This window comes from Coffea arabica, chromosome 3c (assembly GCF_036785885.1).
Source record: "Coffea arabica cultivar ET-39 chromosome 3c, Coffea Arabica ET-39 HiFi, whole genome shotgun sequence".
Classification (NCBI taxonomy): Eukaryota; Viridiplantae; Streptophyta; class Magnoliopsida; order Gentianales; family Rubiaceae; genus Coffea; species Coffea arabica.
The window spans coordinates 18,668,934-18,692,474 of record NC_092314.1 but is presented as its reverse complement, the minus strand read 5'-3'; positions in this window follow the sequence as shown (position 1 = coordinate 18,692,474).

Here is a 23,541-nt window from a genome sequence, read left to right as displayed (position 1 = left end):
AATTAAATCAATCATCATACACCTTCAGGGTGTTTAAAGAAATTGGCCATGTGAAGATGCTATTATAATTTTGATTCGTCAAATGTACTTCGGGACATTTATCTTTAGGATCTTTACTTTCTTGTCCTTATCATTATTATCCCACTTCAAGTGGTAACTTTTTTCTCTTATCATGGTAAAATATATATTTACCAAAATCATAGTCATGGAAACAATCATAACTAATAAATTGAAATTTAGTCGCATTCACTTCTGGGAATGGACTAGAATTAGCATGCAATAAGTACAAAATACTTCTCAAATTTTCTCTCAATATTGCTACTACAAGAGCATATTTCAGAAATATGTAGAGAATATTATTTTCAACTAAGAAATACTTCTAAACATAGTAGAATCGTGTACTTACAGCCATAAGTAAATTTATCATATCAAATTTTGAAATAATGACCATCTTCTGGTGGCCAAATCTTTTTGTTAAAAAACGACCATTTTCAGGTAATCGAATCTTTTTCTTTAAATATTTTAAAGGACAAGTAGATCCTCAAATATAATTGATTTTCTATAATAGCATCTCCAAAATTCGTTGCATCAGAATATAAGTATCTATAATGAATAATTCTAAAGGTAAATAAGTAGAATTAAAAGGAGAAATATTATCTCAAAGGTGTCAAACAGTATATGTTTGTGTTTAGTGGTTGTTCAGCAATAAGCATTTATATTTTGTGATCATTCAAATATTAGGTATAAGAAATTGAAATAAATTTATGTGCAAAAATTTACCTCAATAAGTAGACAGAAGTTGCCAAAAAAATACGGGTAGAATCTCTTATTTCACTTTTACTCAAGGTACAAGCTCCGTTTTCACCTTTTGCTCAAAAATAGAGACTCGTGCTGATAATGTGTTGTAAAACTAATAAAATAAACTACTATAATAGGAATTGAAATGTTAGAGAAATGAGTAGATGAATGAGGAATGATCTTCTTATTATTCCAACAAGATACAAAAGTCATCCCAAAGAGTATCAATGTACCTCTATATATAGGTACTACAAGATTAAAGGTGCATCAATCCTATTAAACACCCACTATTACACGAATATGAAGAAACCTATGAAACGGTTCTTCTACTATATGAATAGATTTATGGATTGTAACTTCTATACATAATGTAGTCATAAGTACCTACTGTTGAGCAACTACTAAACAAAAACATATATTGTTTGACATCTTTGAGGTAATATTTCTCCTTTTAATTCTACTTATTTATCTTTATAATTATTCGTTATAAATACTTATATTCTGATGCATTGAATTTTGGAGATGCTATTATAGAAAATCAATTATATTTGAGGATTCATTTGTCCTTTGAAATACTTAAAGAAAAAGATTCGACCACCTGAAGATGGTCGTTCTTTAACGAAAATATTTGACCACTAGAAGATGGTCATTATTTCAAAAGCCTGGTATGATAAATTTACCTGTGACTACAAGAACATAATTATGCAATTTTCAGAATTACTTCTCAATTGAAATTGTGTCGAGAAAATAAATTTACCTGTGGCTACAAGAACATAATTATGCAATTTTCAGAATTACTTCTCAATTGAAATTGTGTCGAGAAAATTTTACTCATAAGATATATTGAAAATGATAGTCTCCACAATTGATTTCTCGAATATGCTCCTGTAGTAGCAATATTAAGAGAAATTTTGTGAAGTATTTTGTACTTATTGCATGCTAATTCTAGTCCATTCCCAGAAGTGAATGCGATTAAATTTCAATTTATTAGTTATGGTTGTTGCCATGATTATGATTTTGGTAAATATATATTTTATCCTGACAAGAAAAAAAGTTACCACTTGAAGTGGGATAATAATGATAAGGATAAGAAAACAAAGGTCCTAAAGATAAATGTCCCGAAATACATTTGACGAATCAAAATTATAATCGCATCTTCACATGGCTAATTTCTTTAAACACCCTGAAGGTGTATGATGATTGATTTAATTAGTTTTTCTTCCTGAAGAAGAAATGGATGTTAAATATTTGGGATCAAAAGATTATGGTGATGATATTTATCCCATAAGAACTATGGTGACAATGATACGTGTCTCATTAATAAGTGCTACTATATAAACTATATTCCAATGAGTGAGACAAACACAATAAGTGGTAGTGCTTAAGTAATTGAAAGCTCCAGAAGAGCCACTGATATATTTCTCCCTGTAGGAGAAAAGTTATGATAAATGAAACACTACTTTTTACCACGTCTCGAAAAATTTATTGAATTTGAATATCCATCGAAACGGATATCAAATTGAGATATTAAATGAGACAATAATAGAGATCATGTTTAGAAATCAAATGAGATAAAGGTTAATTATATTATAATAACCATTCGAGAGAGAAATGGTTATGGATATAGTTGTCTTCATTCTCATTTGATTTATAATAATCACCTGCAGTAAACCAGAAGTTTACTGATCCCAATAAATATATGATTTGGCAAACGTGAAAATATTTGAGAGCCGACAAATATTTATACATATCCCCTTTATATTATATATGGCTCTAAAAGAAATTTAATATTTATGTTAGGTATGAATCACCTTTTACAATTAAATATTGTAAAATATTGATGGGTGATCTATTGAATGATTTATTTATTTTGATGAACTACGATTCCCGACATTAGGGGGAGGAAAAAATCAACCGAAAGGAAATCACCTGAAAAATTGGATTTCCTCGATCCTCATACAAAATAATGTGAACTAAAAGTTCAAGAAATTCTTCATTTGTAAAAAATTATATTTATCAACTCCAAAAGAGTCATTAAATCAACTATTCCTGCAGGAAATACTCTGCTTAAAATTGATGTCCCTGAAGGACATGTACAAGTGCTACAAATAAATTTAAGGCTGGCCTACCTAAATTAGGTATAAATTGCTTTCAAATATCTCTGGAAATTAAATAAATGTCATGACAAAATTCAATCTCTTGAAGAGGTCGCTCCTGAAGAGCCAACTCCTGAAGAGAATTAAATCATAGAAAATTTAATTAGAGCCTAATGAATGTAGCACTTGATATTATAGAAGTTGATGAGGATCATGAATCTATATTGGTTGATGAATGTCGGTATAGAAATGATTGTTCAAAGTGGAAAGATACGATCCAATCTGAATTGGATTTATTGGTTAAAAGAAAAATTTCTGGACTTGTAGTCCAAACACCTAAAGGTGTAAAACTAGTAGCTTAAAGATTTTCACAAAGGCCTGAATTTGATTATGATGAAACGTATTCACCTGTAGTGGATGCTATCACATTTAGATATCTTGTGAGTTTTGCAGTACATGAAAAATTAGATATGCGTCTAATGGACGTCGTTACTGCATATTTATATGAAAATCTTGAAAATGATATTTATATGAGAATCCCTGAAGGATTCAACATGCATGAAGCATGCAAATCAAATTCTAAAGATATTTATTCTATTAAATTACAAAGGTCTTTGTATGGACTCAAACAATCTACACGTATATGGTATAACCGCCTCAATGAATGTCTAACTAAAGAAGGTTATACCAATGATCCAATATGTCCATGTGTTTTATCAAGAAAAGTGGATCAAATTTTGTGATAATTGCTGTATATGTTGATGATCTAAATTTGATTGGAACTCCTGAAGAGATTCAAAATAATATTAAATATTTGAAGAAGGATTTTGAGATCAAGAATTTTGGAAAAACAAAATTCTACCTTGATTTACAAATTGAGCATTTGAAAAGTGAAATTTTGGTCCATCAAACTGCTTATACCCGAAAGGTATAAAAGTAATTTTATATTGATAAGGCACATATATTAAGTACTCCAATGGTCGTCAGATCATTAGATCCTAAAAAGGATCCTTTTAGATCGCAAAAGGAAGATGAAGAGATGCTTGGTCCTGAATTACCATATCTTAGTGCGATTGGCGAAGAATATTGGAATACAACGATTAAAAAATCTCAAATAATGTTTGCATTAGGGGGAGAAATTAATACACAAGAATAGTGTACTCTTTTTCCTTCACTAGGGTTTTTGTCCCGATGGATTTTTCCCTGGTAAGGCTTTAACGAGGCATATTCTTTGTGTAATGGACATCCAAGGGGGAGTGTTATGAAACAATTAAAAGTATGGATGTCCCTTTGTATTCCCAAAAGGATTAATTCTTGATTTTATGGCTACATTATGTATAGACGTTACAATCCATAAATCTATTCATGTAGTGGAGAAACTGTTTCATAGGTTTCTTCATATTATTGCAATAGTGGGTGTTTAATTAGATTTATGTACCTTTGATCTTGCAGTACCTATATATAGAGGTACATTGACACCCTTTGAGAGTACTTTTGTATTTTGTTGAAATATAAGGATATCATTCTCCCTTTCTCTATTTCTTTCTCTAATACTTCTTCAATTCCTATTGTAATATTTTATTTTATTAGTTTTATAACATTTCTTTATTTTTCATAGTTTTAGTTCTTTTAAATTGCTCATTTTTTCCTTTTTGTTTGGTATCATTCTTCATGTGCAACTCATGTGGTAACCGTTCAAGGGTATTATCATCAATAAAAAAAATCATGCATTTCCAATATCTTTCATCATCTCATAAAGGGTCTGTAAGGACCCGAATTTTTTTTAATTTACTTACTTTTATTTTATTTTACTGATTTATTTATTCATTTACACCGATTAATTTATTTCATTAATTTTAAATTCATTAGCTTGGAACAATGTCTCATTTTATATTTTAAATCGTTTCGTTAGCAAATTCAATTTTTCTGCGGCTCGTTTAGTGAGAAATAGCGATTACATGTTTTTCGAGGCAAAATTTGATCCGAGAGTGCAATAATCTTGGAGAATTAAGGATGATCGATAGTAGACTAAGAAAAGTTAATTGAGAGATTAGAGGTGAGTGAGTTGAATTAAACTCAATTAGAAGCACTAATTGCTCACTATTCAATTGTTGACTTATGGGGTATCAAGACGCGTTTATGTCATTCTTCCTTTTCACTCCATCAAATCACCAACTACCACCCAAAACCCTTTCTTCCTCCCCTCCTCTTGGCCGACTCCCCCTCCCCCATTCCTTACCAAAAATTTCAGCTCCTTGTCTTCCATTTTGCTCCAAGAAAACACTCCAAACTTGGTTCTTTTCTAGGTTCATCATACAAGTTTGAAGGGTGGCTTGAAGGAGGAAGGAACTTTGGTGATTAGAGAGCTTTTACACTAGTGATTGGTCTTCATTCTTGGAAGCAAGGTAACCCTCTAAGTTCTCATCTTTTCCCTCTCAACTTATAGTAATTAGTTAGTTAATCTAGTTAGTCTTTGGGTTATTGATGGGTTCACAAGAACCTTGACACTAGGTAGAAGACTTGAGGTGGCTTCATAGGTAGAGACCTTGAGGATTATTGGGTATTTACTTGCTTGTTTGATGCTTGTTTTGAGAAGTTATGGCTTAGTTTTAGTTAGGAAGTTGAAAAGAAAACTTGAAGAATAGAGGATGTTTGCTGTCCGAATTGTTGGCTGGTTGAATCGCTCATGTTAATTTAGAATTTTGATGTTATTTTGGTACTATAATGTTTGTTATATGATGGTGTTTATGTGTGTTAAATATCACCCAAAAAGCTTTTCGATTGGATGAGTTAAAGTAGGGGAAAGGAGGTTGCAAATCTAGAAAATTTTCTTACCAGGAGCCCCGACCAGTGTTCATGTTTTGAGTCATAACTTTTTGTCTGGCAGTTGAACTCATGTACCGTTTGTGGCATCTGAAACTAGACTCTGAGGGCTTTTCAACGGTATAAAATGCACATCCTAATTCATTTCCTATGAGCTGTAGTGAACTGGCAAAGATGACTGATTTTCCTCACTGCTTTCATCTGAGAAACAAGCCTAGCTGCAGTTTGTAGCTCAATTTCACCTAGCTCTAGTTATGACCAGATTTTGAAACTCTATCAAGTACTTCAGAACTGAAAATTTCGTAAACAGGTTCCAAAAATCAATTTTCTAAAAACTATTGTATCTTGCTGTTGAAAGATCCGAATTGAATTCTGTTTGTTGCATTTGAAACTAAATTTAGAATCCTATGTGTGGTATAAATTTCAACGGATGATTCCATTCCTACGAATTTTTTTAAATTTCCAAAATTTATTGAAATCGCAAGTCTATTTTGCTCTGCCCTGTCTAGAACAGTAATTTTGAGCTAAAATTTGAATGATTTTGAATTGGAGTTAGAGAAAAGTGTCTTCTAGAGAGTTTTAGTGCACCAAGTCTAATTTCTAATGGTATAAAGTTTCTAATTTTTGGACTTACGAAACTCAAGATATGATTTTTCCAAATAGTGTCGCACCAAGCTGGAAATTTTCTGGTTTTAAACAAAGGACTCTTTTAAGCACTTTCAACCTTTCTTTGAGATTGTTGGTCCATTTGAAGTTTAGTTGCATGGTTGGATACAAGGTCTCTTTGAAGTTTAAACCTTCATTTTGACTCTCGGTTTCCAAAGGATTAAACCTCTCTTGATGCGTTTTCTTGGTTGTTCAACTTACTTGGTTAATTGCATATCATTTCAAACTTGAGAAATAGACCTCAATCCCTTGTCTTTTACCCTCGATTTCCATGAGTTTGAACTTTGAAAAGGGAACTTTTTAACTAAAGTAATTTTTGGAAAATTTCACTAGTTTTATACTCAAAACTTGGAACCTTTAGCTTTGACATTTACTATGAAAATGAGTGGAGTTTTGGATGAGTTTTGACTCCATTAGTTTGGAAAATGTGAACGTTCTTTATATTCTAACTTTTGGACATGAGATTAAAAGTTTTGAGAGATAGAAATCATCTACCCCTTTTTCTCGATTTTCATACCAAAAGTAAATATAGTACTTCTTTTGGGAATTGAGATTTTTTATCACGACTTGAATAGAAAAACAACCTTTAAGTTCTCTTTGAGTATTATTTCAACGATTTAGCGAGAAAAACTCTTTTAACTTGACTCGACTTGTGACCTTGAAAGTGGGTAGCAAGAAAATATTTTTTCTTTATAACCTTGGTTGAGTACCTAGCTAATCATGATTGTGCATGTCTCAAGTGGTGTCAAGGACGCCGAAGAGCTCATCTGACTTCTCGCTTTGCTCTTGTTTTGCCTTAACTTTTGCTGAGTGTCAAGTGCATGTTCAATGTTACTATGATTAAATTGCTGTTTGTAAAAGTGCTATATGATACATGAACTTGTCGAGGCGAGAGTGTACTTTACCGCTCTCGTTCTCTCTCTCTCCTGATTACATGATACTTGTTAAATGAATATATATGACTTACATTTGTACATGAACATGTTTAACTCGTGAGCACTGAGCGAAAGCATGTACCATACCTTATTCAGGTGGGAGGTACCTCTGATACCGACTCAGAGCCATATACAATTCTAAATCGATTGGAGCGATGTCTTATCGACCACTTATACTTATGGGGACATTCCAACCCATTGGCTAACATCGTAACTCGAGTCAGCAAGGTCTTGGTTGAGAAGCTTTTTGAACCATGAAAAATTTTATAGCTTTATCTTTTGAGATCTTGTTTAGCATACTCGATTAGTATTGCCACCTCATGCATGTTTGGTTCCTGATCCGAGAGGGTGTTATGCTGGATGGAGGAAATAAGTGGAGTACTACGGTCATGTTACTATTTGAGTTGATGGAGAGTAAACCCCAGATGGCTTGAAGCGATCAAGACGTGGAAATAGCTCCTGAGAGCTCCTGTATCATTCCTTGTGTGTTTATTTCTTACTTGTGCATTTAAATGAAAGTTCATGTTAAAGATACTTTTAAACATGCTATTCGATTAATTGGTCATACGTGCTTGCTTGCTTGCATGTTTTTTTGGTCTCACTGAGCGTTAGCTCTTCCCTTTAAGTTTGTTCTTCCTTAACAGGCTTTAAAGGTAGAAGTTGGAAGTTCTAGACTAGCGACTTTTGATGGAAGCTAGTATACTTTTGTATGTTATTGGAGCCCATTAAAGTGTAAACTTTTTATACTTGGATTTTATGGTTGTAATCATAAATGGTATACTTGGAAGTTTCGAGCTTATATATTTGAAATACTTCTTAATTAAGTCGATGGTTAATTTGTAATCCTTTATTAAGCTTGAATGAGTGTGTGAGTCCTGACGAGAGTTGGGCAGGCATTCCGCTGAACCCTTTTGGTTCGCCATAGGGAGAGGTGGGGTCGTCATAGTTGGTATCAGAGCGCTAGATTCGAAATATATGGAACAGTGTTAGAGAGTTCTTAGTCATGAACTTTTGGTCACAGAAATCTATAATAAACTTTAAGTTAAATTTTTAGTTGGTATTAGTGACTATAAGGGCTTGACATTTGGTTTTGTTAGTTATTTGTAGAATATGGACAGCAACAGTGATGATGATAGGGTTGAGGGATCTCTCACCGTGATTCCGTATCAGAGGGTTGGAGGTGAGCCCCTCCTGCGGTACTTACCTATTCAGCGCAGTAGGATGTGCCCATGCCGAGGAAGATTCTCCTACCCTAACCCCTTGGTGTTAGGGGTAGTCGAGGAGCGAAAGCTGTTGATTCGTGACCTCAGGATAGCATTAGCTGAGAGAGAAGAGATGGAGGCCACTATGGAGGTCCAGACTACCTGGATCCAGGAGTTAAAGGCTAGGGTACCTGAGGAGCGTCAGAGGGCTGACGCCTCCCATGCTCGATTTCAGGAGGCCGAGGGGCGCCTTATCCGGATGGTCGAGGAGGCGAGAGATCGAGTGGATGGCATTATGACTGAGTGTGTGACCATGATCGAGCACAAAGAGGAGGTCATGAGGGAATGTGGACCTAGGGATGTTGCTCCAGTTGTTGAGATGGAGATGGAGCCGATGGAAGAGGATCCCGAGGAGGATCCTTCTGAGGTTGTAGGATCGACTAACTCGGTTCACTGATATTAGTGATCTTCCGACCTTTTGACTTTTGTTTAGAACTTAGAAGGGATGAATCTCGTTGTGAGGCCTTTTGTATTTTATTGCATATATTCCTGTATTTTGAGGCACTTGGACGCCTATGTCCTGTATTTGATATTATTGATTCGTTGTATGCACTCTTGACATGTGACATGACTTCTAACCTATATAAAAATCTATGTTTTGATTTTAACGTATTCTTGCAACTTGTTTATGTTTTAAAATTTCTATGCTTATTTTTTTCTCTTTATTTATGCTTTTAGAATTTTGCTATATGGATCGACGAGAACGTGGAAGGAGGCATGGGCGTAAGCTTCGGCAACCCCGTACTCCCGAGAGAGGTGAGGGATCTGCGACTGGCCCAAATTGAAACCCTAGGAATGAAGGGAATGACCAAGTGATTACGGCCCTTAACCGCATAACGGATGTCCTGGAGCGTTTAGTTGACGCCAAGGACCTGAACCAATCAACCGACTTAGGAACCAAGAAAGGGGTGAGAATAGAGCTCTAGAGCGCTTTTTGAAGTTCGCTCTACCTAAGTTTCATGAAGGGTTTGATCCCGAGATAGCGAAAAATTGGTTTGAGAGGATGGTAGAGATTTTTGCTGCTTTAGATTATGCCGAGGAAATGCAAGTGAAATTTGCTGTTTTTCAGTTTGAGAGAGCAGTCCGCTCGTGGTGGAATGCTGTGAGGGCGAAGTGGGAAAGAGAACAAACCCATTTGGACCAACTTTGAGAGGGAGTTTAATGTCAAGTTCCTCCCGCCAATGATACAAGAAAAGAGGAAGGACGACTTTATTAAATTGAAACAAGGGTTACTAAGTGTACTCAAATATGAGGAATGGTTCACCAAACTTTTCAAATTTGCCCTTGAACTAGTGATCACGGAGCGCAAAAGGATAAAGAGATTTATTCAAGGGTTAAATGTAGAAATTCATGAATCTCTAGCAGCCGTCTAGATCACCACTTTTACGGATGCCTTGAATAAGGCATAGAGGGTAGAAAATGTTAAATCTCAATCCAAAGTTTTCATACTAGAAAGAGGGGTAACCCAAACGATACCTCTGGACAGTTCGAGAAATCAACCCAACTCCTTAAAGTGGGAAGAGAGGCTGGAGGAGTGAGAATGCCCAAAAAATTCGAAGAAATTCTATCAAGAGAAGCCCCGCCAAAAGAAAATCTGAGTGGGCGAGATCAGCAAAAAAGGAATTCTCAAACTGGTTAGGCCATGACTCCTCACATAACTTGTGAATACTGTGGTAAGTTTAACCGCACTGAGGCTGAGTGTTGGAGAAAGCAAGGAAAATGTCTGGTCTGCGGTAGTGCCAAACATTAGGTTTCAAGTTATCCCAGTGCTTTTAAGAAAGGAGGAAATGTTCAGCAGCCTGCTAGATCCGTTGCAAAGCAGTCGAGTGCCAGAGGGAGTGGTTAATGTTAATGGCTGCGAGAGGGATCCAAATAATGGGAGTTCTACGAGAGGGGATGGATCTGACTCCACTTAGGAGATAGGGGTTATGGTTATACCCTAGTCTAGACTGACACTTTTAGAGGTTGTAATCTTTTGTGTAAGGGATAAAGTCCTTTTATTATTTCGTACATTTGCGACTTAGCAAGTTTTGCTATGATCTTGTTGTTCCCCATTTCTTTTGAAATGGTTTGATAAACCCATCCTAATTTGATGTAACTATTATGATCTTTTATAGCATAAGAAAATTTACTTTGTTTTTAATTGATTTTATGCCTTATATGTATATTTAAATTTTGTCCCACACCTTTAGACCTGTGATAAGATTATGAACGGCACTTGAGGATAGTTTTGAAAATCGGGAAAGAGCATCAACCTTTTGCTAAATTCAATAAGTGTGAGTTATTATTGAAAGAAGTAGAGATTGATAAGAATTTGACATATGAGAAAAGGCCAGTAAAGGTCTTAGATCGAAAAATGAAGGAGTTAAGGCACAAGCAAATTTCTTTAGTGAAGGTTTTAGGGAAAAATCATGGAATCGAGAAAGCAACTTGTGAAATAAAAGAGAAGATCCAAAAAAAAAGTATCCAGAGTTATTTATAGATCGATGTATGAATTTCGAGAACGAAATTCTTTTAAGGGGGAAAGGATGTGAGGATCCGAATTTTTTTTATTTTACTTACTTTTATTTTATTTTATTAGTTTATTTAATCATTTATTTATTCGTTTACTCTGATTAATTTATTTCATTCATTTTAAATTCATTAGCTTGGAACAATGTCTTATTTTATATTTTAAAACGTTTCGTAAGCAAATTTAATTTTTCTGCGGTTCAATTAGTGAGAAATAGCGATTACACGTTTTTTGAGGTAAAATTCGATCCGATAGTGCAATAATCTTGGAGAATTAAGGATGATCGATAGTAGACTAATAAAAATTAATTGAGAGATTAGAAGTGAGTAAGTTAAATTAAAAGCAATTAGGAGCACTAATTGCTCACTATTCAATTGTTGACTTTTGGGGTATCAAGACACGTTTATGTCATTCTTCCTTTTCACTCCATCAAATCACCAATTACCATCCAAAACCCTTTCTTTCTCCCCTCCTCTTGGCCGACTCCCCCTCCCCTATTCCTTACCAAAAATTTCAACACTTTGTCTTCCATTTTGCTTCAAGAAAACACTCCAAACTTGGTTCTTTTCTTGGTTCACCATACAAGCTTGAAGGGTGGCTTGAACGAGGAAGGAACTTTGGTGATTAGAAACCTTTTACACTAGTGATTGGTCTTCACTCTTGGAAGCAAGGTAACCCTCTAAATTCTTATCCTTTCCCTCTCAACTTAGAGTAATTAGTTAGTTAATCTAGTTAGTCTTTGGGTTGTTGATGGGTTCACAAGAAACTTGACACTAGGTAGAGGACTTGAGGTGGCTTCATAGGTAGAGGTCTTGAGAATTATTGTGTGTTTACTTGCTTGTTTTGAGAAGTTATAGCTTTGTTTTAATTAGGAAGTTCAAAATAAAATTTGAAGAATGGAGAATGCTTGCTGTCCGAATTTTTGGCTTGTTGAATCTCTCATGTTAATTTCGAATTTTGATGTTATGTTGGTGCTATAATGTTTGTTATATGATGGTATTTATGTGTGCTAAATATCACCCAAAAAACTTTTCGATTGGATGAGTTAAAGTAGGGGAAAGGAGGTTGCAAATCTAGGAAATTTTCTGACTAGGAGCCCCGACCAGTGTTCACATTTTGAGTCATAACTTTTTTTCTGGGAGTTGAACTCAAGTGCCATTTGTGAACTAGACTCCGAGGGCTTTCCAACGGTATAAAATATAGAACCTGATTTGTTTTCTATGAGCCGTAGTGAACCGGCAAACATGGCTAATTTTCCTCATCACTTTCATCCGAGAAACAAACTGTAGCTCAATTTCACCTATCTTGCAAAACGAATTTTTAGATAGTTTCTTCTAGTGAATTTTAGAATTTTGAATCTAGTTTTCAACTCCACAAACCACGCTAAATTTTGAGTTGTGTAGCTCTAGTTATGACCAGATTTTGAAACTCTATCAAGTACTTCAGAACTGAAAATTTCGTAAACAGGTTCCAAAAATCAGTTTTCTTAAAACTGTTGTATGTTGGTGTTGAAGGATCCGAATTGAATTCTGTTTGTTGAATTTGAAACTGGATTTGGAATCCTATGTGTGGTATAAATTTCAAGGATGATTCCATTTCTACGAATTTTTTCAAATTTCCAAAATTTACTGAAATCACAAGTCTGTTTTGTTCTGCCCTGTCTGGAACAGTAATTTTGAGCTAAAATTTGAATAATTTTGAATTGGAGTTAGAGAAAAGTGTCTTCTAAAGAGTTTTAGTGCACCAAGTCAAGTTTATAATGGTATAAAGTTTCTAATTTTTGGACTTCCAGAACTCGAGATATTATTTTTCCAAATAGTGTCACACCAAGCTGAAAATTTTCTGGTTTTAAACAAAGGACTCTTTTAAGCACTTTCAACCTTTCTTTGAGATTGTTGGTCCGTTTTAAGTTTAGTTTCATGGTTGGATACAGGGTCTCTTAGAAGTTTAAACCTTCATTTTGAATCTCGATTTCCAAAAGATTAAACCTCTCTTGATGCGTTTTCTTGGTTGTTCAACTTTCTTGATTAATTGCACCTCATTTCATACTTGAGAAATGGACCTCAATCCGTAGTCTTATACCCTCGATTTCCATGAGTTTGAACTTTGAAAAGGGAACTTTTTAAGTACAGTAATTTTTGAAAAATTTCACTAGTTTTATACTCGAAACTTGGAACCTTTAGCTTTGACATTTACTATGAAAATGAGTGGAGTTTTGGATGAGTTTTGACTCCATTAGTTTGGAAAATGTGAACGTTCTTTATATTCTAACTTTTGGACATGAGATTAAAAGTGTTGAGAGATGGAAACCATCTACCCCATTTTCTCGATTTTCGTATCGAAAGTAAATATAGTACTTTCTTTTGGAAATTGAGATTTCTTATCACGACTTGAATCGAAAAACAGCCTTTAAGTTCTCTTTGAGTATTATTTCAATGATTTAGCGAGAAAAACTCCTTTAACTTGACTCAACTTGTGACCTTGAGAGTGGGTAACAAAAAAATATTTTTTCTTTATAACCTTGGTTGAGTACCTAGCTAATCATGATTGTGCATGTCTCAGGTGGTCACAAGGACGCCGAAGAGCTTATCTGACTTCTCGCTTTGCTCTTGTTTTGTCTTGATTTTTGGTGAGTGTCAAGTGCATGTTCAATGTTACTATGATTAAATTGCTGTTTGTACAAGTGCTATATGATACATGAACTTGTCAAGGCGAGAGTGTACTTTGCTACCCTCGTCGTCTCGCTCTCCTGATTACATGATACTTGTTAAATTAATATATATGACTTGCATTTGTACATGAATATGTTTAACTCGTGAGCACTGAGCGAAAGCATGTACCACACTCTATTCGGATGAGAAGTGCCTCTGATACCGACTCAGAGCCATACACAATTCTAAATCGATTGGGGCGATGTCTTATCGACCACTTATACTTATGGGGACATTCCAACCCATTGGCTAACCTTGTAATTCGAGCCAGCAAGGTCTTGGTCGAGAAGCTTGGTGAATCATGGAAAATTTTATAGCTTTATCTTTTGAAATCTTGCTTAGCATACTCGATTAGTATTGCCACCTCATGCGTGTTTGGTTCCTGATCCGAGAGGGTGTTATGTTGGATGGAGGAAATAAGTGGAGTACTACGGTCATGTTACTATTTGAGTTGATGGAGAGTAAACCCCAGATGGCTTGAAGCGATCAAGACGTGGAAATAGCTCCTGAGAGCTCCTGTATCATTCCTTGTGTGTTTATTTCTTACTTGTGCATTTAAATGAAAGTTCATGTTAAAGATACTTTCAAACATGCTATTCGATTAATTGGTCCTACGTACTTGCTTGCTTGCTTGTTTTCTTGGTCTCACTGAGCGTTAGCTCTTCCCTTTAACTTTGTTCTTCCTTAACAGGCTTTGGAGGTGGAAGTTGGAAGTTCTAGACAAGTGACTTTTGTTGGAAGCTAGTATACTTTTGTATGTTATTGGAGCCCATTAAAGTGTAAACTTTGTACACTTGAATTTTATGGTTGTAATCATAAATGGTATGCTTGGAAGTTTCGAGTTTATATATTTGAAGTACTTCTTAATTAAGTTGATGGTTAATTTGTGATCCTTTATTAAGTTTGAATGAGTGTGTGAGTCCTGACGAGAGTTGGTCAGGTGTTCCGCTGAACCCTTTTGACTCGCCATAGGGAGAGGTGGGGTCGTCATAGTAGGTATCAGAGCGCTAGGTTCGAAATATATGAAACAGTGGTAGAGAGTTCTTAGTCGTGAACTTTTGGTCATAGAAATCTATAATAAACTTTAAATTAAATTTTTAGTTGGTATTAATGACTATAAGGGCTTGACATTTGGTTTTGTTGGTTATTTGTAGAATATGGACAGCAGCAGCGATGATTATAGGGTTGAGGGATATCTCCCCGTGATTCCGTATCAGAGGGTTAGAGGCGGGCCCCTCCTGCGGTACTTACCTATTCAGCGGGGTAGGACGTGCCCATGCCGAGGGAGATTCTCCTAACCTAACCCCTTAGCGTTAGGGATAGTCAAGGAGCAGAGGCAATTGATTCGTGACCTCAGGATAGCATTAGCTGAGAGAGAAGAGATGGAGGCCACTATGGAGGTCCAGACTACCTGGATCTAGGAGTTAGATGCTAGGGTACTTGAGGAACATCAGAGGGCTGACGCCTCCCATGCTCGATTTCAGGAGGCCGAGGGGCACCTTATCCGAATGGTCGAGGAGGCGAGAGATCGAGTGAATGTCATTATGACTGAGTGTGTGACCATGATCGAGCACATAGAGGAGGTCATGAGGGAAGGTGGACCTGGAGATGTTGCTCCTGTTGTTGAGGTGGAGATGGATCCGATGGAAGAGGATCCTGAGGAGGACCCTTCTGAGGTTGTAGGATCGACTAACTCGGTTCACTGATATTAGTGATCTTCCGACCTTTTGACTTTTGTTTAGAACTTAGAAGGGGTGAATCTCGTCGTGAGGCCCTTTGTATTTTATTGCATATATTCCTGTATTTTGAGGCACTTGGACGCCTATGTCTTGTATTTGATATTATTGATTCGTTGTATGCACTCTTGACATGTGACATGACTTCTAACCTATATAAAAATCTATGTTTTGATTTTAACATATTCTTGCAACTTGTTTATGTTTTAAAATTTCTATGCTTATTTTTTCCTCTTTATTTATGCGTTTAGAATTTTACTATATGGATCGGCAAGAACGTGGAATGAGGCATGGGCGTGAGCTTCAGCAACCCCGTACTCCCGAGAGAGGTGAGGGATTTGCAACTGGCCCGAATTGAAACCCTAGGAATGAAGGGAATGACAAAGTGGTTACGGCCCTTAACCGCATAACAGATGTCCTGGAGCGTTTAGTTGAGCGCCAAGATCCTGAACCAATCAACCAACCTAAGAACCAATAAAGGAGTGAGGATAGAGCTTTAGAACGCTTTTCGAAGTTTGCTCCACCTAAATTTCATGGAGGGTCTGATCTCGAGATAGCGGAAAATTGGTTTGAGAGGATGGTAGAGATTTTTACTGCTTTAGATTATGTCGATGAAAGGCAAGTGAAATTTGCTGTTTTTCAGTTTGAGAGAGCAGCGCGCTCGTGATGGAATGTTGCAAGGGCCAAGTGGGAAAGAGAACAAACCCCCTGGACTTGGGCCAACTTTGAGAGGGAGTTTAATGTCAAATTTCTCCCGCCAATGATACAAAAAAAAAAAAAGGAAGGACGACTTTATTAAATTGAAACAAGGGTTACTAAATATGCCCGAATATGAGGAACGGTGTATCAAACTTTTCAAATTTGCCCCTGAGTTAGTGATCACGAAGCACAAAATGATAAAGAGATTTTAGGGTTAAATGTAGAAATTCAAGAATCTCTAGCAACCGCCCAGATCACCACTTTTACGGATGCCTTGGATAAGGCATAGAGGGTAGAAAATGATAAATCTCAATCTAAAGTTTTTCATACTAGAAAGAGGGATAACCCAAGCGATACCTCTGGACAGTTCGAGAAGTCAACCCAACTCCTTAAAGTGGGAAGAGGGGCTGAAGGAGTGAGAATGCCCGAAAAATTCAAAGAAACTCCATCAAAGGAAGCCCCGTCAAAAGAAAATCAGAGTGGGTGAGATCAGCAAAAAAGAAATTCTCAAATTGGTTAGACCGTGAGTTCTCACGTAACTTGTGAATACTGTGGTAGGTTTAACCACACTGAGGCCAAATGTTAGAGAAAGCAAGGAAAATGTCTGATCTGCGGTAGTGCCAAACATCAGGTTTCAACTTATCCTAGTGCTTTTAAGAAAGGAGGAAATACTCAGCAACCTGCTAGATCCGTTGCAAAGCAGTCGAGTGCTAGAGGGAGTGATTAATGTTAATAGCTGTGAGAGCGATCCAAGTAGTGGGAGTTCTACGAGAGGGGATGGATCTGACTCCACTTAGGAGATAGAGGTTATGGTTATACCCTAGTCTAAACTGACACTTTTAGAGGTTGTAATCTTTTGTATAAGGGATAAAGTTCTTTTGTTGTTTTGTACATTTGCGACTTAGCAAGTTTTGCTATGATCTTGTTGTTCCCCTTTTCTTTTGAAATGGTTTGATAAACCTATTCTAATTTGATGTAACTATTATGATCTTTTATAATATAAGAAAATTTACTTTGTTTTTAATTGATTTTATGCCTTATATGTATATTTAAATTTTGTCCCACACCTTTAGACTTGTGATAAGATTATGACCGGCACTTGAGGATAGTTTTGAAAATCCGAAAAGAGCACCAATCTTTTGCTAAATTCAATAAGTGTGAGTTATTATTGAAAGAAGTAGACATTGATAAGAATTTGTCATATGAGGAAAGGCCAGTAAAGGTCTTAGATCGAAAAACGAAGGAGTTAAGGCACAAGCAAATTTTTTTAGTGAAGGTTTTATGGAGAAATCATGGAATCGAGAAAACAACTTGAGAAATAAAAGAGAAGATCCAAAAAAAAAAAAGTATCCACAGTTATTCGTAGATCGATGTATAAATTTCGAGAACGAAATTCTTTTAAGGGGGGAAGGATGTGAGGACCCGAATTTTTTTTATTTTACTTACTTTTATTTTATTTTACTAGCTTATTCAATCATTTATTTATTTGTTTACTCCGATTAATTTATTTCATTCATTTTAAATTCATTAGCTTGGAACAATGTCTCATTTTATATTTTAAAACATTTCGTTAGCAAATTTAATTTTTTTGCGGTTCAATTAGTGAGAAATAGCGATTACACGTTTTTCGAGATAAATTTCGATTCGAGAGTGCAATAATCTTGGAGAATTAAGGATGATCGATAGTAGACTAAGAAAAGTTAATTGAGAGATTAGAAGTGAGTAAGTTAAATTAAACTCAATTAGAAGCACTAATTGCTCACTATTCAATTGTTGACTTTTGGGGTATCAAGACACGTTTATGTCATTTTTCCTTTTCACTCCATCAAATCACACAACTACCACCTAAAACTCTTTCTTTCTCCCCTCCTCTCCAAAAGGTTTATCGATCCCAGGGGGTACAGATTCATAATAAGCATATAGAAATTATTGTACGTCAAATAACATCAAAAGTGTTGATTCGACTTCCCTCCCCTATTTCTTACCAAAAATTTCAGCTCCTTGTCTTCCATTTTGCTCCAAGAAAACACTCCAAACTTGGTTCTTTTCTTGGTTCACCATACAAGTTTGAAGGGTGGCTTGAACGAGGAAGGAACTTTGGTGATTAGAGAGCTTTTACACTAGTGGTTGGTCTTCATTCTTGGAAGCAAGATAACCCTCTAAGTTCTCATCCTTTCCCTCTCAACTTAGAGTAATTAGTTAGTTAATCTATTTAGTCTTTGGGTTGTTGATGGGTTCATAAGAAGCTTGACACTAGATAGAGGACTTGAGGTGGCTTCATAGGTAGGGGTCTTGAGGATTATTGTGTGTTTACTTGCTTGTTTTGAGAAGTTATAGCTTAGTTTTAGTTAGGAAGTTGAAAAGAAAATTTGAAGAATGGAGGATGCTTGCTGTTCGAATTTTTGGCTGGTTGAATCTCTCATGTTAATTTCAAATTTTGATGTTATGTTGGTGCTATAATGTTTGTTATATGATGGTATTTATGTGTATTAAATATCACCCAAAAAGCTTTTCGATTGGATGAGTTAAAGTAGGGGAAAGGATGTTGCAAGTCTAGGAAATTTTCTGACTAGGAGCCCTGACCAGTGTTCACATTTTGAGTCATAACTTTTTGTCTGGGAGTTGAACTCAAGTGCCGTTTCTGGCATCTGAAACTAAACTCCGAGGGCTTTCCAACGGTATAAAATATAGTTCCTGATTCATTTCCTATGAGTCGTAGTGAACTGGTAAAGATGGCTGATTTTCCTCACTCCATTCACCCGAGAAACAAGCTGTAGCTCAATTTCACCTATCTTGCAAAGCGAATTTTAAGACAGTTTCTTCTAGTGAATTTTAGAATTTTGAATCTAGTTTTCAACTCCACAAACCACGCTAAATTTTGAGTTGTGTAGCTCAAGTTATGACCAGATTTTGAAACTCTATCAAGTACTTCAAAACTGAAAATTTCGTAAACAGGTTCCAAAAATCAGTTTTCTTAAAACTGTTGTATGTTGGTGTTGAAGGATCCGAATTGAATTCTGTTTGTTGAATTTGAAACTAGATTTGGAATCCTATGTGTGGTATAAATTTCAAGGGGTGATTCCATTTCTACGAATTTTTTCAAAATTTCAAAATTTACTGAAATCGCAAGTCTGTTTTGCTCTGCCCTGTCTGGAACAGTAATTTTGAGCTAAAATTTGAATGATTTTGAATTGGAGTTAGAGAAAAGTGTCTTCTAGAGAGTTTTAGTGCACCAAGTCTAGTTTATAACGGTATGATGTTTCTAATTTTTAGACTTCCGAAACTCAAGATATGATTTTTCCAAATAGTGTCACACCAAGCTGAAAATTTTCTGGTTTTAAACAAAGGACTCTTTTAAGCACTTTCAACCTTTCTTTGAGATTGTTGGTCCGTTTTAAGTTTAGTTTCATGATCGGATACAGGGTCTCTTTGAAGTTTAAACCTTCATTTTGAATCTCGGTTTCCAAAAGATTAAACCTCTCTTGATGCGTTTTCTTGGTTGTTCAACTTTCTTGGTTAATTGCACATCATTTCATACTTGAGAAATGGACCTCAATCCGTAGTCTTATACCCTCGATTTCCATGAGTTTCAACTTTGAAAAGGGAACTTTTTAAGTACAGTAATTTTTGAAAAATTTCACTAGTTTTATACTCGAAACTTGGAACCTTTATCTTTGACATTTACTATGAAAATGAGTAGAGTTTTGGATGAGTTTTGACTCTATTAGTTTGGAAAATGTGAACGTTCTTTATATTCTAACTTTTGTACATGAGATTAAAAGTTTTGAGAGATGGAAACCGTCTACCCCTTTTTCTCGATTTTCGTACCGAAAGTAAATATAGTACTTTCTTTTGGGAATTGAGATTTCTTATCATGATTTGAATCGAAAAACAACCTTTAAGTTCTCTTTGAGTATTATTTTAATTATTTAGCGAGAAAAGCTCCTTTAACTTGACTCAACTTGTGACCTTGAGAATGGGTAGCAAGAAAATATTTTTTTTATAACCTTGGTCAAGTACCTAGGTAATCGTGATTGTGCATATCTCAGGTGGTCACAAGGACACTGAAGAGCTCATCTGACTTCTCGCTTTGCTCTTGTTTTGCCTTGGCTTTTGGTGAGTGTCAAGTGCATGTTCAATGTTACTATGATTAAATTGCTGTTTGTACAAGTGTTATATGATAATGAACTTGCCGAGGCGAGGGTGTACTTTACCGCCCTCGTCCTCTCTCTCTCCTGATTACATGATACTTGTTAAATGAATATATATGACTTGAATTTGTGCATGAACATGTTTAACTCGTGAGCACTGAACGGAAACATGTACCACACCCTATTCGGGTGGGAGGTGCATCTCATACCGATTCAGTGTTATAATCTGTTCTTTGAGCGGAAGCATGTACCACACCCTATTTGGTGGGAGGTGCCTCTAATACCGACTCAGTCATACACAATTCTAAGTTGATTGGAGCGATGTCTCATCGACCACTTATACTTCTAGGGACACCCCAACCCATTGGCTAACCTCGTAACTTGACCCAGCAAAGGCTTGGTCGAGAAGTTTGGTGAACCATGGAAAATTTTATAGTTTGATCTTTTGAGATGTTGTTTGGCATACTCGATTAGTATTGCCACCTCATGCATATTTGGTTCCGGATTCGAGAGGGTGTTATGTTGGATGGAGGAAGTAAGTGGAGCACTACGGTCATGTTACTACTTGAGTTGACGGAGAGTCAACCCCAAATGGCTTGAAGTGGTCAAAACGTGGAAATAGCTCCTGAGAGCTTCTGTATCCTTCCTTGTGTGTTTATTTCCTACTTGTACATTTAAATGAAAGTTCATGTTAAAGATGCTTTCAAACATGCCATTCGATTAATTGGTCCTAGTGCTTGCTTGTTTTCTTGGCCTCACTGAGCGTTAGCTCATCCCTTTAAGTTTGTTTTTCCTTAACGAGCTTTGGAGGTGGAAGTTGAAAGTTTTAAACTAGCGACTTTTGGTGGAAGCTAGTATACTTTTGTATGTTATTGGAGCCCATTAAAGCGTAAACTTTGTATACTTGGGTTTTGTGATTGTAATCATAAATGGTATACTTGGGAGTTTCGAGTTTCTATATTTGAAATACTTCTTAATTAAGTCGATGGCTAATTTGTGATCCTTTATTAAGGTTGAATGAGTGCATGAGTCCTAACGAGAGTTAGGCAGACGTTCTGCCGAACCTTTTTGGTTCGCCTTAGTGAGAGGTGGGGTCGTCACTGGGTCAATGCATAATGCAACTCATAAGTAGTATCTTATTCTCTAAGATCAAGCCTATGAAGAGCCAAAGTCTAGTTTCATATGGAAAAAAAGAATTATTTTCTCTTTTTTTTTTGTTTTGTGCTATTGAATCTTTGCTCTCACCCAATTTTGAAAGTGTATGGAGGATAGGTCCATCAACTGCTCTTTTAATTTGTCAATTTCACAGGCAACTAACTTAGGGGGAAAATACCATGGCTTCTTTCTAGAAAATGAGATGAATACATGAGATTCATTGGAAATTGGAATGTCCTTGTGCTTAAATATGTTGCTTCAAGTTCTATACTTTCCTTTCATAAGTGAATTAATGGATAATCTATATCCATGTTTTGGTTAAACATCCGATAGCTTCCAAAAAGCTTTTTGACATTTTAATGAATATTTCATGCTCAAATATTTGGATTCTTTATTCAAGTTCCTTTCCCATTTCACATTCAAAAGAAATTTAGAAAACTAATGATATATATATATTGACTTTTGTGAGTTGGACTTGACAATTTTCGACATAGAGAGTAAAGAGTGCTGGAATGTGTTGGGAAATAAAAATTGTGGGAACTGGTTTACATTTTATTTCTCCGGGACAATGTTATTTTTGAAAGCGATGCCTTTGACGGTTGTCACATGAGTTGCACATGTAGTCACACTATAGGAACTAAATATGATTTCAAATAAAAATTTAGGGACATCGAAAATCATCTACGATAATATGAACTTTTTTCCTTTTTTTGGGATTTACATTTTTAGAGTCATAATGAATGAGCTGACAAAAATGCCTTTAGAGTTGATAATGATATATTCCTTTGTGAGAATCTTACTATGAGAGAAGCATTAAGGATTCTTGCATGCCCAAAATGTTAGGGATTATCATTTGGAGAAGAAGCAAAGCAAAGAAATCTAGAAAGACTACAAGTTGAAAAAAGAGTTACACTCATCTATTTTCATGTTTTAATCTCTATAACTCATACAAATCTAATTTTCTTTTTACAATTCCTAACTACTACTGATTAATTTGTTTTGCTACACTTGCAATTTGAGAGGGCATCCAGTGTAGTATCCATTTTCTCTAGAAGATCCAGAATACCTGAATCTTATTTTTTACCACATTTTAAGCCCCTATCATATTTAGCTGAAAATATTCCGGGGTCTTCAATGAACCCATTGTTATCTCACAAGTTCCCTGGAATACAAGCGATGGAAAAATCTATCATGGTTGAAACTGTTATTAATGCCATGGAAGAATTATTAGAGCTTTTTCAAGAAAATGAGCCCTTATGGGTCAAGTCTCCAACTAATGAGAGATATCTTATTCATTGTGAAATACAAGCTATATCTCAAAATGTCCCATATCAATAGCTGTAGTTCTTGGATAAAAAACCATCAAGAGATTCAGGACTTGTGCCAACTACTGGCAGGCACTTGATTGATATATTTCAGGATCCAGATCACTCTAATATCTCTTGCTCCTTTTATTTTTTTTTCTTTTTCCCCTCAATCCATCACATATGAGATACTATCCATGATTTAATTGCATTAGATTTAATAATATTTATCCTATTTGTGTTTTAATATCTTATTCATGTTTCCAAAACAATGAATGGATTTTTCCACAATTGTCACCAAAGACAATTGAAGTGCTTGATAATTGGAAAGGGGATGGTTCTTTATATGTGGTACAATTCTTCTGCAATTCTATTTAATGGAATTTTGATTACTTAGTAGCTATTGGATTACAAAATTGATTAATTTTAATGGATATGTTACTGTAGATGCGTGGAAAGTTACACATGATTGCTTTAAGGTGCTAAAGATGCTTCTTCTTCACGAACATGGATGTTTCCTTTCGGTTGCCTTATTCAAGACATGCCCAATGGAAAAGAAAATGTAAGTTCCAATGCCCATTTCATGGTTTCATCAATTATTTCATAGCTTCAATTGAGACTTGAGATTGATTGCAACAAGTATAAACAGTGTCACTTTACATGATAATTTAGCCATTTGATTATTATTTTTTG